The sequence below is a fragment of the Cryptomeria japonica genome, chromosome 8, assembly GCF_030272615.1.
Source record: "Cryptomeria japonica chromosome 8, Sugi_1.0, whole genome shotgun sequence".
Taxonomy (NCBI): domain Eukaryota; kingdom Viridiplantae; phylum Streptophyta; class Pinopsida; order Cupressales; family Cupressaceae; genus Cryptomeria; species Cryptomeria japonica.
This window is the reverse complement of record NC_081412.1, coordinates 671,288,205-671,306,543: the sequence shown is the minus strand read 5'-3', so window position 1 is coordinate 671,306,543 and position 18,339 is coordinate 671,288,205. Positions and strand designations below refer to the sequence as shown.

Here is an 18,339-nt window from a genome sequence, read left to right as displayed (position 1 = left end):
GTGCCTCCACAAAGAAGAGAGAAAAGCAATGCAAAATATTGAATGGTGAATGTTGTAGTAGGTTCATTTGCAACAAATGATGCACCTTCCTTTCACAATATGGAAATCTTGAGTTGTCAAATTGTTGAATTCCCATTCAAGTGGAATGTAGAAAGGAATTCAGATGTATGGTTTTTGAAGCGACTCATGTGTCTTGATGTTGATGTTAAGTTGTGATTGTTCCATAGAAGATTCAGGGACTACAATCATTGAAGTGTGAGACCTTAATTAATGTGAAATAGAATGTGTCATGTTGCATGATATGGTGGGGATAGAACAAGTGAATTTACAATGGGAGACGATGTAACTTGATGGGCATTGTCATCAATGAGAAGACAAATATTCTCAATTGTTTCATCAATATTTGAAAGGTGAGAGTCCACAAATAGATGTGAAATGTTTAAGTAGGCCTCCCAATGAAGTGGATCTCATAGACATGAAGAATCCTATATAGAGAATCATTGAGAGCCCTTGAAGAAGAAAATTTGAACTTCGATGAAGCAATACATGATGGAGGAATATCTTGCAAGAGGAAATGAAAGTCATTATGGTGTCATCTAGATTTGAAATGTGGTCTACTTTTCAAAAAAGTAAAGATGCTTGATAGGAATGTGTCCTAGTGGGGTGAATCTAGAAGACATATAATCCTATTGCAAATAATCATGGAAAGTTCTAGAAGAAGCAACTTTTAATTCTGAAGTAGGAACATGTATAAGAGATGTTCTCATTTGTAGATGGAGTATCAAGAGGAGGATCACTAGTCCATGGACCATGTCATTGTTGTTAAATACCTACGCTTTTGTTCATAGTTACTTGGTGTAGGAATGAATTCAATGAGATAGGGTAGGAGATCCTACATAATGTAATTTTTCACTATCCCTTGTTTCGAGTACAAATGGTCCTCTGAATTTATCTTGACAATAGAATGTCAGAATTTAATACCATAATCCATGATGAAAACTGCCAAAAATGGAAATTTATCTTAGTTCGCAATTACAAAATGCTTTTGTATAGGCCTCTCGAAGATTAAGTACATCAAATTGAGACTTTATAAATTGAGTGTATGTATTAGCAATCTCTCAAATTGTTCAATGGTCTCCAAACCTTGTCAATTTTTTATTTTTATTTTAACTCAAATATGTATGGTATAGGCATATCATTGGTTGTGTGATTTTTTTTTTCCTTAAATGCTTCTACGACCAAAAGAGACAAGTTTTAGATGAAAATGGGCTCTTATGGGCCTTTTTGACACAATGGTAGGTTCTTTAGACCTGAAAAATGCCCCAAAAACTAGTCGATTGCCTTAAGTTACAAACAAATCCTTGTTTGTGAGCATGCTTCTTGATCTCCAATTTTGGTCGAATGAAAGATAATATTGAATTTCTCAAGCCTTTTGGATGCTTCGAAACCACCAAAAAAAAGCTACTTTGATCATTGAAATGTTGTGGTGACTTGGATAAAAAATGAAAACTAAGTCTAAACTTTAGAAGTTAGTTTTTTCTTGTCAAATTGTTTTCAATTTTCAAATCATCCAAGGATGCAAGAGGAGTATATTTTGTTATGACAAGATAAAAAAAAACTTAGAATCTTTTGAAACCATTGAAACATGGGGACCCCTTCCCCCCTCCAAAATCCCTATTTTTTTAGGATGTAATACTTAGGGGAAACATCCCCTTGCCACACCACTTAGGGACATCCTAGGGACTCCAAGGAGTCTCTTTACCATCTTGAGGATGCCTATGAGTCTCCCATGGCCCTCAATTAGAAACTACCCATTGACCCCAAACCTCTACCCACCATTCTTATTGTTAATGCAATCGTTTCCATTTTTTTTATGTTGACTAGTTTAAACACTTAGTATGCCAAAGTTTCATCTGCAATTCTTATACTTATTTATAGTTTGTTCCCAAAGTTCCAAAACTCTACCACCATTGTTAATGTTCAAATTTTAATGCAATAATTGACATATTTTTAACGTTTATTGTAAAATTTACATAGTGTGGCAAAGTTTTATTTACAATTGTTATACTTATTCTATACACATCCTTTTATAATTAATTTTGTAAGTTGTATATATATTTGCATCCCACTCCGCCCACTTCGTCATCCCCCTGTCATCCCCAAACTTAAGCCCTTGGTATGTTAAGATATGAAAGCTCACAATAGTTTAATTTGATATGTTAATCGAGGAAAAACCTACAATATATAGCTTCCAAGATTCCAAATCCATGAGGATCATGAAGAGGTAGAAAACCAAAAAAAGAAATTGCTTATCCAAGTTTCCAAATTTGTGACAAGGAAAAAGTAGAATCTCAATCAAAGAAGGAGAATGTGCAACTCATTGTCTTATTCTACCTAAGTAAAAATATTACCTAATTAAGCTTTTTAATAGTGGAATATCACACTTAGGATAAAACATATCCAAGGTAAATAAAATATTACATTGATAGGCTTCTTTGGTTGCTCTAAAAGTGGTGCCTTATGAATTATGTTCTTGGATACTAAAGTTTCCAAATTCTGGGCACTCTTGATAGCTTCTCATAGAGATTGTGATTCAAAGGCTTTAACCAAACCTTTCAATGGTTTCAGTTGATGTGTTTTTTATGCACTACGCAACACAAAATAAAATACTAAGTATTCTATCCTCTCTTGAACAAAATCCTCCCTAGTGCTAAACTACGTGATCAAATGGGATGACTCCAAGATTCCAATAGTCAGGTCTTGACTTTATATTGCAAATAGACTCAATGATTGTGATGTGATATCTGCTGGAATCACAAGGGGGACTTACATTGCTTGGGTCAAGACCTATCCATTCTCATGTTTCATGATTGATTTACACTCCATGATTTAGGTCATCCTTGAGAAACATCTCGACTTAGCCAAATTTTGTTTTTTGTTCCTTAATTCTTTAATTTTGACCCCTTACTAGCATTGCCTTAGGTTTTATTGGAATTCTTACTTCTCTAGCATGGGCACATTTCTAGGGTTCGTTCACACAAATTGATCTTGATGAGCAAGCTAGTATCATGACCATGACTTAAACAAAATTTTAACTTAGTCAAATTATCTCCTCCAAACTTCTATGAGTTCATCACCTTCATTCTTCATCATTTGGATGTCTTTTGTCATTGGAAGGTAATTCTTGACCACCATACCTCAATCTTGACCTATGCTACCCTAAAACCCTAGAACCTAGTCATGTTTACAATTGAGATCTTGGTGACTTGATCGCTTAATACAGCTTAATCATGCAGGTCTCATCTAACTCCGACTCTAACACTTAAGCAAATCAACCCTAGAAACCAAGTACTTTGGGAAATATCTTGCAACTTGACAACATGGGTAATGATGGAGGAATGGAAGGTGAGACCTATAGAGGTGAGAGAGAGAGAGAGGGTGAGAGGAAGAGATAATGACCTGGAGAGGGTAGAGAAAGAGAAGTAGAGAGGGAGAGAAGAAGAGAGGGATGGAGAAAGAGACCTAGAGAGGGGAGAGAGAAGAGAGATAGTAGAGAGGGATAGAGAAGAGAGATAGAAGAGAGATACCAATGTCAATCTTTTTCTATAAATTTTTTTTTTTTGAAAAATCGGCCTATCGTCGGAATTCCGACTCCAAAGAGTAAAATTATGACAGAGGAGTGTCGTTAGATGCACAGCATCCTTGTCGAAACTCTCCTGGAGACCGTTGTAATGCCGTCGGATGCACAACATCCTTGTCAAAACTCTCCTGGAGGCCGTTGTAATTCTAGGAGAGTTCTGACGAGGATGTTGTGCATCCGACAGCACTCCTCTATTAGAATTTTACCCTTTGGAGTCAGAATTCCGACGATAGGCCAAGATCGCGACGGTATTATTTCAGGGTATGAGGATCCATGGTGGCCATCGGAAAGGTTGGAGGTGATGTCAGAATTGCGATGACCACAAGGATAGTCGGAACTTCCTACACAAAGTTTTTGACAACTTTTTTTGTTGGTAGTGTGATGAAATTGTGTCGGAATCCCAACGATTTGCCGTCGAAATTTTGACCCAAATGTACTAGTGAATCCACAAAAGGATAAACCAATATAATTTAACCAACCATTTCTGGAGTTCCAAAAACAATCCATGGAAGGAATCAAAAAATGCAAGTTACCACTAGGTAGCAATAGGGAAGAGTGTTATCACTAGGTTGTCATGAGTTACCCTGGTAGGTCTTCACTAGGTTCCGACCCCCATCTTGGGTTACTTTGGTAACCTCTCCTGACCCCCGACCCCCGACCCCCATACAAACACTAGTGGACCACAACAATCTTTCAAAGGGACAAGATTGGTGGAAACCATTACATACCCTTCTCTACTTACCTCAGCCCTATACAAGCACCTAAACGTAACAGAAACAACAAGAATTAATCTTTATTAATGTTATCTAGCTACCCATCCATCCAAGTTCATTATTTTATATGTGATCATCGATATACTAATATCTCCACAGCTAGATATTTCGACGACCATATATTTGGACAGACTAGTTAATTCAATTAACATATGAGCAGTGTCGTACGGTCAAAATAAATATTTGAACATTAAAGAACGTACTACTTAAAATCAGACTAACGCAGTAGAGAAAGCACACATACTGCACATTCGCAAGAACCCAAAAAGAGATGCTAACCGAAATCAATGCTCGGTTCCTAAAAGAGAAAACACATAATGATATAATTGAGGAAAGAATACCAATACACCATTGATTAAAGGAACACCAAGACTACGTTTGATATAGGCAGTGAGCAAAACGCAAAACGGAAAAAAAAAGGCAAGAATTGAAATCCAAATTATATGAACCGGTCAAAACAAGGAAACCCGATGATACAAGCTCAGGAGAAGGAAACACGGATGGATAGAAAAGAGTTCACTCAGTCCACAAAGCATCAACAATAGACAAGAAGGAAAACCGATAGTAATAGGAGCCAAAAAGGGAAGCAAAATGGAACAATTAATTCAATGAAAAAGAAGACCTAGCGGAGGTGTTTGTAATGAAGGGAGGGACGTACATCTTCGATGAAGGCAACTCTGCCATACTCGACTATGCCCCGGTTTAATAAATATCTAAATCGGAAATAAGGGATTGCCACAGGGTTACAAGGTATTTCCGAAAATACACAAGCGATAAACAAGGCCGAGATACCGAAACGGCAAACTAGAATAGGAAGCAATCCAATTAATAACTGGTTAGCCATGAAATGCACCGACAGTGATGAAAAGCCGTACGATGACAATAATTCCGAAACAAAAACGATAGACAAGGCATTAATAAGGAAGCATGCTAGCATACCATGCATGCATATCGAAGAATTAACCAAAATAACACACCAAAACGGGAAAGAGACAGAGGAATGATTCGGCTAAAACTATGTCCAAGTAGACCATAATGGCAAGAGTATTAAAAGATATAAAATTACACAGGGGACGCAATGAGTTTAAAGATATGAGATTAACGCCAATTAACATATGAGAAAGAGTATCGCTATTGCAAAATAGGGAGCATCCAAGCACGTATGGATTGATACATACCACAAGTCATGCAAAACTGCGAAGAACATCAATTGGTTAGAAGGGGTATAGCCTGCCAATGCACCCACTCGGTAACAAAGGAAGACGACGCGATCACATGGAATAAATCCGATGCCATCCCTCCAATTGAATGAAGGAACAATTGTGCTTCCACATGCGGAACACATAACGCAGAAAGCAATTTCCCCAAAACCATCATATTAACAATCATACATCTAAAATGCCAGAAATTTTTCATTAATTTATTTTTGTAACTCCCACATGTATATGCAAAAATAATAATTATATTATTTAATGAATTGTCTCATGAAAATGACAAAATTCATTCTAATACAATCCTCTTTTAAATAACCAAATAAATAATAAAAAATAACTTAAATCTATGAGCCCCACAATTAGATATTATTATTAATTCCTCTATTACTTAAATTATCTAACTCACAATTTTAATTTAACAAAACATTGCAATGATTTTCCATTCATTAATCTAACTAAAGAATTAATATTAATTTCCTTCTTAACACATTAACCACACAACAATACCTTGGAATAAGAAACTGTGAAACACAAAGACAACTAGACAGGACTGAACAACCACAAACCAACAAAACAAGGTCACCAAACATAGGTTTTGTTCCGTAGGAACAGTGTTACAACGGGGTCTAACTGATATCTCCCTTTTTCCACTTTACCATTGGGTTGTAGAGCACTCTCAGACCTAAAGATTTAGGTGGAGTCGATGCTCAATACCTGCAGCTGCATCACTGAGAAAACACACATACATTTCACCAACCTATACAGGCACACCGGTGGAGGAGAATCGTGACATTACATGTCCCTCCAAAGTGGGTGATGGAAGATCATCCCCTCACACCCCATACAGACACATACCCATACAAGAAGACGACCACAAGTAAAACTCATTCATAAATTAGATATGTCTGTCCAAGGTCAATGTATACACATATAATCTAACATCTAACCATCCTTCAAGATAAAATGCATAACCAATATAATAAAAGCCATTACATAAGAGAGTGTCATCCAGTCGCATAAACCATTGAAGAAAACAACCAGAGTCAAACTAAGTTAAATGGAATCTGCTTAAGGGAGGGGCACTACATAAGGGGGGTGTTGGAGTAATTAGGATACCACCTAATTAATTATTTAATTAGGTCCCTTATTACTTTATTCATTTAACCTAAACTTAGAAGTGTAATTTATCTTATTAGATTGGTTAATAATAGCTCATGTTATCACATTGAATATGATGTGGTTACTTGACACTAGCCAATTTAATCTTCATCTAGGGTTTAGATACAGCATTGTATTATCCTTTCTATAAGGATTCATTTTTCATTGTACATATTCTTTTGTGCATCAATACATTCTTAGGTTGTTAAGCAATCCTATCTTGCTTGCAAATGATTGTTAGACTTGTGGGATTCAATCAATAACTCCAATAGTAATAAATCAAAGAGTAATTTATAAATTATTTATGCAATGTGTTTTGTCCTATGGATATTGATTGTATTGGAAAATAAGTCTTTTTTGTTTTTCATTGATGATGTTTTTGATTAAGGAAAAACAGGTTTTAAGGGACCCAAAACCCTTTACAAGGCAGGTTTTGGAAGGACCTGCAACCCAAACCGAAAGATAAACTTGAAAGTCCACTCAAAGAAACAGAACACAAATGAGACACAACATGGCGACACCAAGGATGGGGTACAACACAAAAAGGACCCCAAACAAGAACCAGCGGGCTGCAAGAGACCAGCAGCCCCAACCCAACTAGGATGGATCAAGAATTTGACCTACCCTTATGGGATTGAAGGGTCATATCAAAAGAGGACTGAGACGATTTAGATTTTTTACTTTTAACATTAATCCATCCCTCCTCAACCCTAGCAGCAGCCTTTTGCTAAGAGGATGGATCCAGAATAAAGGACCTCCCATCACCAGGAGGAACAGAGCCAGCTTCCAGAGAGGCAGGGACAATAGAAATCAAAGGATCAGACAAAGATCCAGTATCAATCTGGGAAGCGGGAAGGTCATCCACCAAGGATGGGATGCCACTGCAAGCATCCCCACACTCCTGCGCACCAAAAATAGAGGCAACAACCAGAGGCTCGGCCTGAGGATCTTGCACAGCCACCTTGGAAAAGCGTTTATTTTTAATAAAGTAGTGTTCAGAGGACGCACCTTTCCACCAAGAAAAAAATTTCTTTTTCTTCTTATCTAATTCACACCGTGCAGCAACATGTCCAATCTGGAAGCACTTTCGAAATCTAAAGGGGATAGCCTCAAAGTCAAGCGGTTGGACCCAAGATCCCAAAGAAGATTCAATTTCTATCTTAGCTGGAAGCCCTTTAGAAGCATCAATGTTAACCAAAATCCAAGCATAAGTAGAATGATAAATTTAGTAAGAGTCCTTATCAATCATTAGGAATTCGCCTAAAGCCTCCCGCACTTCCTCTAGCAGAGAGTCCGTCCATAGATGAAAGGGAAGGTTAGGGAGCCTAACCAAGATAGGAATCTCATTAAGAGAATCAGTAGAAAGATTAAAACCCAAGAACCAGGGTTTAACAATCAAAACAAATTTGTCCTCCCAGCTGAAAGGATTTGTACATAAAATTTTTTATCTATCCTCTTCATATTCAAATTTAGCAATGAAAAAGCCCTTGGCTAAAGGAAAAATGTTAACTGAACCTTTTAAAATCGGTTCCCAGCTTTGGGAAATCCAAGTGTGTAGCTGAGGAAGGCTTGGCCAAAAGCCCCGAAACCTGCAAATCAAACCATGAGACTCAAACATAGAGGATTTATGGATGATCTCTTGATTAGTATCATTGGACACCCAGAAAGCCAATGGATGATCTCCGATCTGAATCAGAGGGCGTCGAATGCACCGTATCACTACCCTTCGTATTAGTAACAGGAGGAACAATCTTGGGCTTGCAAGGAGTAGCCACAGGAGCCTCCTTTAGCAACATGGCAGCATGGGAGCCCCCAAGAGTCGGAGCAGACCCAACACCCACCCTCGAAGAGGGCAAGGCTCGCAAGGAAGAATGCAAACTCGCAAAAGAAACCCTCGGACCCCCCGCCAAGGCCCGAACAGAGACCTCTGCATTGCCCCCCTTCACAGCGCCCACAACATCCTTCACAGAGCTCCCTGCAGCAGCAACATGAGGCAAGACAGGAGCGGCATTCAGCATTAGGGCAACAGGCGACATAGTAGCGGCAGTGGCAAAAAGCTTTAGTTCTTCATTGATGATGTTTCGAGGTTTACTTAGATTTATTTTATGAGATAAAGGTTTTGAGATATGACAATGGAGGGGAATATTTTTCTAAGGAATTTGATGAATTTTGCAAATATGCAAGTGTCATAAGGTAAAATGCTACTCCTTAGACACCTCAACAAAATGGGGTTACAAAAGGGATGAATTGAACTTTAATGGAAAGTGCTAGAAGTATGTTAAGCGATGCACATTTGGATATATAATTATGAATAGAAACTACGAGTTCTATTGTTTATTTGATCAATATATTTCCTTGTAAGCATTTTGATTCAACATTGTATGAACTGCGGATAGATAAGAAATATCCTATTTCACATTTAAGGGTTTTCGCTATGATGCTTTTTTCATGTGCCTAAAGAAAGTGTTCCAAGTGAGATAATAAAGAACATAAATGCATCCTAATTAGATATGGTGAGATTGTTAAAGGTTATAAGCTTTATAATCTTTTTAAAAAGTTGTCTATTTTAGAGATGATTTTTAGGGAACTTATATCTATTTCTAATGCTAAATAGCCACAAGATAAAGAAGAGAAAAATATAATACTTTTAAATTTAAAGAGACGCGCATGTAAAAGAGTAAAAAGATGGATTAGCGAATGAAGTAGAAGGAGGTTCAACTAGGAGTTATGAGAATGATGACTGCAATTATTAAAGAGGTTGAACGTGTAGAAGAAAAAGAGGAAGAACCCTTTAATCCACCCTAGAGAAGATCCACAAGACAACACAATCCAATTGACATGTATTGTGCACCATATTTTCATTGCATATTTTCTTTACTAAGTATTGATGATGAACCCATAACCTACAAGGATGCTATTTTTGTAAAAGATAGTGAGATGATGAATTTAGACTCTTATAATACTTAATATTTTGTTCATTTGACTAAGATTAGTAAGGCAATTGGATGTAAGTGGGTCCACAAGAAGAAAGGGATTTTGATGAATTTTTTTCTCACAAAACTATCCTAATTAGATTTTTTATCTATACATATTGCTAATGATTTAAAAATTGAGAAAAAAATATGTTAAGATTTTTATTTTGCATGATATTTGGAAGAGGAAATTTATATACAATAGACAAAAGTATTTGAAGTAAAACAAAAGAAACACTTGGTTTGTAGATTCAAAGGATCTCTTTATGGTTTAAATTAATCACCATAGATGTGCTATCAAGAATTTGTTAAATTAGATGCATTGGTGATCATATATTAACTGTTGCCTTATATGTAGATGACATAATATTTAGTAACACCGAAGTGATGATTAGTGAGCTAAAAGGTAAAATTTAGGTGCAAATGAGATAAAGAGTTTGGAGGAAAGTAGGTACATATTGGGAATAGAAATTATGAGTAATTATGAGAACAAAAATATTTGGTTGTTACAAATTAAGTACATATATACTTGTAGACGTATAAAAATGACCATATTCCTAAATGAATATTTAATGTTCATTTTATTCTCATTCCTCTATTTAGTTAAATCTAATTTAATTAAATCATCCACATTCATCTATTTAATTAAATAAATTATTCAATTTATTTATTTAAATTCACTTAAACCTTTTACATCATTTAATTGAATAAATCATTTTATTTAATTAAATCCCTTCTCTCTACTTTTAATTAAATAGTTCACCCCAAATAAATAAATCTAATTTATTTAATCCTCCACTTGCAACCACAATTGAAATAAATCTAATTTATTTAATAAATTAAATTCTATTATCCCTCACCCACTTGCATTTTCCTACATCTCCCACTTCCCTCCTATAGAACCCATCTAATCCTAATCAATTAGCCTAAATCCTTCAATTATACCCTTTCCCATAATTTGAGGATGTCACTTCTCAAATTTGGAGTAAAGTCTTCCAAAGGCATTAAAGCCTTTATGCTTGAATACCACCAAATTTGGAAGGACTCTTACAAATTTGTCCCTAAAGTCTTTTAAACCATTAATGGTTAACTAACCCTTTGTGGCATGGTTAGAGACTTTTTGCCTAACTCAACTCTCATCTAACCCAGGGATCTTATCAAGCATTCATTTCTTTGACCATGGTTATCTCCTTAACCCTTGCACAAGAGTTTACCCCTTGGGTAAAAGCTTTATCTAATGGATAACCCTAACCTAACCTTAAACCTTACCTCCTAAGGTAACGATGAGGTCTTCTCAAGCATTTAATGCTTCTTACATCTCCTCTCAAGCAGTCTCTTGTTTGACAATTGTCACCATTTCATTAGTGAGAATTGTAAACATGGATTGATTAACTATCAATCCTAACCCTTGATAAGATCCTTCAATCCTAACCATCCATTGCCCCGTTTCTCCTATAAATAGAGCCCTCATCCCTCCATTTTAGGATCCAAGTCTTTAGCATCATACCTATACTCAATTTTAGCAAGCATCTAGCCTCTCTTTGCAATAGAAATAAATCTAATAATCATTTTAGAAGCATTTCTATCATCTTAGTTAAATCATATAACTAGTATATCATGTTAGGATAGTATTTTTACTAATCTTGTCATCTTATCATCTAGTTTAGTTTATTTGTTAAAATCATGCATAGATAGGATACATTCATACTAAATTTGATCTAAAATATCCCCCATTCTTACATTTGTCATCCCTGTCACTTTGCTGAGTGATCTAAGAGCAAAGGCATTGGCTTGAGGGACCTTGTGAGATAGAGAACAATGGAACACCCCTTGGGAAGTTGAGCTATTCCTCATAGCTCCATAACTTGCACCAAGAGTCCCATTGGTGTGTGGGCAAGTCTTTGAATAATTTTCATAATTTCAATTTTATTGAATTGCTTTTCCCACATACAATACTATTTTACATATTAATATATAGGATTATAGGCCAATTAAAATTCCTTTACTAGTTGGTGCTAAACTTACATTACATGTGTCCTAAGTGTGAAGATGGTTGGTGGAAGTATGATATTGTTGAACATTTTACTATCAATGCTTCAGATTCTGATTTTGTTGGCTCCTCTCAGGAGTATGATGTCTCCTCCCGAGATGAAGTTGTGCCTTTTACTGTTGTTGAAGCTTCTCTTGACCCTCTCACTACTATTGTTGTGGTGTCCTCCATTTCTGAGGCTCTCACTATTGTTGCTCTTGTTCTGCAACTTTGATCTACTCCTGTCAAATCTTCTACTAAAGTTGTTCTGTTGCAGTAGTTTGTTGTTGCTATGCAACAATAACCTACTTTTGTTACTGACAAGAACTCTGCAGGGTCCTCCCCACTTGATCCTTCTTTTCATGGTCCTAATGATAGTATTGCTTAGACCGTGGTTTGTCGCAGGTGGAAGGGGCGGTTTCACCCCTTGCCCCAAACCCCTCTTTGTCAAGGCTTGAGTGCTTCTCCCCATCATTGAGCTAGGTTTTAGGTGGTTGTAGGTTTGATAGGTTTTTATGTTGGCTTGTTTGACCTCAGTTTGTTTGGGGTTCACAACTTCATTTTGTACTCTCTTTGTTGCCTACGAGTTGTTGTATAAAGGGTCAACACCCTTGTTTTGCTACTTTCTTAATAAAAAATAGATTATTTGTTTGTGGATTAGGAAGTATAATGTATACAGTGGTTTGCACTAGGCCAGATATTGCCCAGGTAATGGAAATATTGAGTAGGCTTATATCTAACCCTAGTTAAGAGAATTAGAATATGTGGAGAGAATGTCAAGATATTCGCATTGTACTTTTGATTATTGTTTGGTTTATTTTGACTATGGTAGTTTGGACAAGTAATTGGACAAATTGGGAGTTGTCAATGTATATTAGGTAAGTGACATAGATCATTGGACACTAGTGACAATGTTTTCTCTCTATTTGGAGGTGTAGTGAGTTGGATGAGTAGCAAAAACCCATAATTTCTTTTTCCACCACAAAAGCAGAGTATATGGTTTTTACACACACCTCTAAGGCAGAAATTTAGTTACATATACTTAAAAATATAATACATACATTAGTTTTAATTATAGATTGTTAGAATTCAATATGATTGTTAGAATGCTATTTTTTTTTACCAAAAGTATTATGTATCATGGTCATACTAAGTATATTGATGTTCAATATCACTTTGTCTGAGAAATGTTTGAGAATGGTAAAGTATTGATATAGAAGGTTGACACTTAGGATAATGTTATAGATTTTCTTATGAAGAAAGTTACCACATAATTTATCTTGGTGCAAGAAGCCCACAGACCTTGATACTTGTACTTATTTCCTTTTCCTTTTCCTTTGGATTTGTTTACTATATATAATGTCAAGTACAAGAAAGTTTGAATTAAGATGCAATTTATAAATTGCAATCCTATGTGTTATTTGCAATGTCTCCAACACTCTTGGAAAGTGTCCTTGCACGCTGAGGTAATATTTGATATTAATTTATAAATAAAATTCTTCCAAAATTTTGATGAGTTTGTCATTGGCATATATGAGGAAGGTGCAATACAATAATGATGGTTACAATTGACCAATGATTTACAAAATATTATTTCCTAATTCTAGGCATTAGGATTGATGAGTGGGAATTTTGAATGACAAGATGAAATCTACATTGGCTTCTTCAAGTTGGAGCACTACACTTTACAATTGTAATTGTCAAGGGTTCAGTTATATTTTCTATGTTGGGGCTTATTAAACGTTCTATATATTATCTATTCTTTATAAGATGTTGCAAAGAGAGGGCCATGGGTTTTTATAAGATATCATGGTTTTTGCATCTACTATTTTGGATAAACCATTTATAGTTTTACCCTCTCTTATCGCCTAAATATTGAGAGCCTGCTGCAGTAGCTTTAAAAAATTAATTTACAAGTGCAAAGATATTAGATTAAAGATACAAAAGGAGTGAATGAATATTGGATATTAGTACATTGTCCTCTTATTTTGAAGATAATATAATCTTGTCCTCTTCTCCTTGTTGTAGTTTTTTCATCTGAAGGAATCTCCATATTCCATGCTGTGTTATGTGATGTTTTCATGTGGTGTTAGTTGATTTTCTTTGTTTCTTATTTTACATGATTATGTCTATTTTGAAATTCTACGGTTAAAAATTAGATTTGCAATTTAATTTAGATTTCTATATTGTAGTAGTTTTCATTCATTAAATCAAACATTTATCCTCTTGTTTGCTGATTGCGTATGTTCCTTGTTTGGCCTAATATGACAAATTTTGTGTTAAAGATTTGTTTAATGTGCTCATTTTCAAAAAGCATACATCATTATAGTACAAATAGTTTTGTGCCAGAATGGCTAAGTTCCTCCGTCTTTCAGTCTGTATCCGAGAAAATTCACTCAGAATCCCTCATAAAGACAGCACCATTTATCGTCTGCAGCATTAAATTGTTTTTGATTGGACTGACATGACAAATTTTCATGCTTAAGGTTTTTTAATTGTATTCATACTGTAAAACATTCGAATGCTTCTTTTTAATAGCATCCATGTTAAAAAATGCATTTACTATTCTTTGAAACAATATCCCATGCTGCACAGAAAAATCACTTTGGTTCATTTGAAAAGTTGGATTTCCCACTCCATTTCATTTAATTTTGAGAACTTAATATTAGTAAATCCTCTGACAAAAGCTGTAATCATTTTGTCCAAATAGAATAAACTGTAAAAAGACATTTGATATACAAGAGAGGATCCAGTAATTGAACATGTTTCAATAACTGTGATAGTATTATGGATTTAATGCTCAATAGGTTTAATAGTATAGCATTACTAATTGTGACTTCAAAGTAATCAGTGTCATGAGTACTTATAATTGAATGAAATGTATTCTTTAGATCTAAAAAGCAACAGATCATGCAATGCCACATCAGCACACCAACAAAACATGCCTCAACGCACAACTATCAAGCTACCCTTTCTTTTGTCTTTTTGAACACCGCAATATAAAGCATGCTGATCATGGCATTAGTTTTGATGATATGGACCTGAAATCTTAGTTATAAGCAGAGGCCTTGCAAAGGAAATGACGATACAAATTTGGAGCAATTTGAAATTGCCACATGATTTTGAAAGGCATGAAGTTAGGGTGTTCAATGTAATGTCCCCTTCTCATTAGTACTCAGATTTTCACAGATTGGCCTATCATCCGACTCTCGTAGGCCAAGAGCATTGATTAGGGGGTCGAGTTGTAGTGATTCCCAGCGTCACATTTCATGTATATTGGGTTTTATGGTGAAATAAGGAGATAGCATGTATTGCGAGACGTGTGCACTTTGATTTTAATATAATAATATTTTATAAAATGCAATTAAATTAATGTGTAATAAAATAATAATAGTGTACCTACCCGATAAGAAGAGATCTTCTAGAAAGAATCATATAATTGGATAAGAAAGAAATAAATAGAGGGAAGAGATTCATTGTTGGGCATCAGTTGTGAGTATCTCTTCTTGTGTTGATTTGTGGAGCCGGAAGGTTTTTTGCAGCTAATCATTTGGGAACGGAAACTCCCGATGGTTGGCATAACTAAGGAAGTGAGAGATCTTCCGAGGGGTTGCTTTTGAGAGGGGAGACACCTCAATCTTCCTAATTGGGCTTAATGAGTTCGCTGTAGCTTTCATGGTGGATAGGGTATTTCATGGCATCTTCAGATTTTTAAGATTGAGTACCCTTTATGCATTAGCTTTCCTTGTGGCTTATAGGCGATATTGTTGGAGGATGGTTGGAGGTCGAATTGCATGAAGATTGGTCTATTTGCAGGTCTGATATCTAATCGACTTCACCCTCTATTACATCAATCTGCACATAACTCTTCATTGGAGCATTCAAGAGTCACTTGGAGGGGTTATTTATCAATTGGAAGCATAAGGCGATAATTTGTAGAGGTAATTGGAGGAGTTCGGCAGCCATTTGGGGTCTGAGACAATTCGCATCAGATATATAAGAATCCACGATTTGGCTCATTCTACATCATCGGAGCATCATATACCAAATTGGAGGATAGCGATATTGTTGAAGGACAAAGGCGATTCATCTTGTAACAAATTTGAGAAGGTTTGGTGGAGGAAACGAGCATCTATCAGGCTGAATCAAAATCAAACCAGCCTGCCATAAACCATCGATTTTGCTCATGTCCTTCAATTTGGCATCAAAACTCTACATTAAGGGTAGCGCTTCATTCAAGCACTAAGGGCGATCATTTTGGTGAAAGTTTGGAGTGCATTCAGCTGTCAATCATTGATACCTCAAACCCTAATTGCAGCAGCAGGGGTGAATTGCTAAGGAGGTCAAAATCATTCTTTGGAGGCTCCCTATCACCGGATATAGCTTGCTTCTTCATCCTTGCATCAAGGCATCTAAATCAGGTTCAATTTGGTGTTTTTTCAGTGTATATAATATCTATGTATGAGGTCATCGCTGTCTATGTACTCAGAAATTTATGAGTCAATAATTGATTGAGTTTTGGATCTCTATAAGCATCATTGTAAGGACTGGTTAAAACCTCTTTTGTATGAAAGAAAGAACATAAGATTGCATTCAGACATCATGCTTGTCTGAGAGTGTATGACAATTGTTTGTCTTAATGTCAGTTTGCTGCTAGCTTATGATTTTGGGCCTAGTTTAACATATATCAACATGTGATAGTTGTATATGCATCTCAAGTTAAAAAAATTCAGTCAAAGAAGTCATTAGGAGCTGATTATTCGTAAGATATACATGTGTATTGGTCTTCATTATAATCTGAAAACTCTGTCAGCAGAACACACAAACTTCAGAATTGCATAACACACAACTCGGACAGCAAATATTCCTTGTTTTTCAGTCAATACCAACAGGGGATATTTCACTCAACTACTAGGTCCTCTCCCCTAACTAAACTGGCACTCCCAAACACATTTACGAAGGTTAGCAAAACATATAATAGTTCATACATTAAAGTGACATGGCTGACTTATCACTCCACATATGATCCTTAAATAAATTGCACCATTGATACATTGACATAAAAAAAAATTGCTTTAAAATGGGTAACATGTAAAATAAACATACATTACTACATAGCATTGAAAGGAGAAAGCCTCTTCTGTTCATCCTTCAAACAACCATCTGATAAGAATTGCAATTGCTCTATTCAAATAGAATAAAACCTTGAAAATGCACTGAATGTAATTAACCTGGCACTCCTGCACGCCTATCTAGCATGGCTGCCAAAGATTGTTGTTCAAACATTAAAATGAAGTGGATGACTTATTACTCCCTATATGATTCTTAATTACAAATAGACGAGAGATAAGATCAACAAAATTATCTTTGAAAATGCAATTGCATAGCCATGCATAACCTCTTTAGGTAACACTGACAGGAGAACGCCTCTTACATTCATCCTTTGAATAACCCAGACTATTCAACTTCTGAATAAGTATTCTTTCTGCATGTGCCTACAAAATAATTCAACGTAAAATGCCATTAGTTTAAACAATGAGCAACAAATATCCAACACACTCAGCCGGCAGTAAAAGTTAGAATAATATATAATTATTTCATTAGCATAAAGCATAGCGCTCTAAATACTGCTACTTAAGGACAAGACAACACTATCATTCTTTAAATTATGGGAAATACCTCAAGCATGGGACTGCCCTTTGGAATGTTGCACGCTAGTATGATATTTAGTCCTGTCCTCAGTACTGCACACAGACACAAGCTAACCCATGCATTTACACAGATGCTCATAGACTTCACCTATTATGAGTAAAACTACCATGTCATTGTTAAACAATTTTAGCAAAACGTACCAAGCCTGTGAGCAATGCCTGCTCCTGTGCTATCTGCACCTCCTCCTAGTAAAGATGTTATGCTCACTGTATTATTCTGCACACAAGTAATATTGAAGAAATATCCATTCTGAAAGTACTAAAAAAAAATCTGATAATTCAAAATTATAAAGATGTGCTAAATCTTCAGCTGACATTGGAAAGTCTATTATATTACACAGAGTAAGATTGTATAGGAAACAACCTAGTGTTAACTCAGGCTATCAGGCATGTCACTTGTGCATCCACTAATACTAAGTTACCAGGGTATAGATGCAGATACCATGGATTTGCAGATTGTTTGGGATGTATGTATATAGTTTGGGTATATCAATACAATAAGCAACAAAAAGGGTACTGTTGATTATGTTTTAATGCACAATTGAACACGGAATAAAGTATTGAATACTCTATTCTCTCCTGAACAAAGACTTCTCAAATGCTGAAGATTAGTAAAAAAGGATCACTTGAGACGACTCCAAGGTTCTCGATGTTAGGTCTTGACTAGTTGGATAGCTTCAATGGTATGATGTCTTTTGTTGTACCTGCGAGGGGACTTACATAGTTGTTCTTATTGCTTTCAATTCAAGTTCAATGGGATGATGTTGCAATATCACTCTTTCCTATTACTAATCTTTGATGAAAAAATGAAAAAGTACTAAGGTTTAGGAATGCAAGACAAC

At 35.7% G+C, this 18,339-nt stretch overlaps 1 long non-coding RNA gene across 1 annotated transcript; it reads right to left on the bottom strand.

The window, feature by feature from the left end:
- Nucleotides 1–17,111: 17,111 nt before the first annotated feature.
- Nucleotides 17,112–17,843, bottom strand: LOC131052556 (uncharacterized). Its single transcript, XR_009107444.2, has 3 exons — nt 17,639–17,843; nt 17,466–17,530; nt 17,112–17,281 (listed from the first exon to the last, which is right to left on the bottom strand). It is a non-coding gene; the product is annotated as an uncharacterized LOC131052556 (long non-coding RNA).
- Between the last annotated feature and the right edge of the window lie 496 nt (nt 17,844–18,339).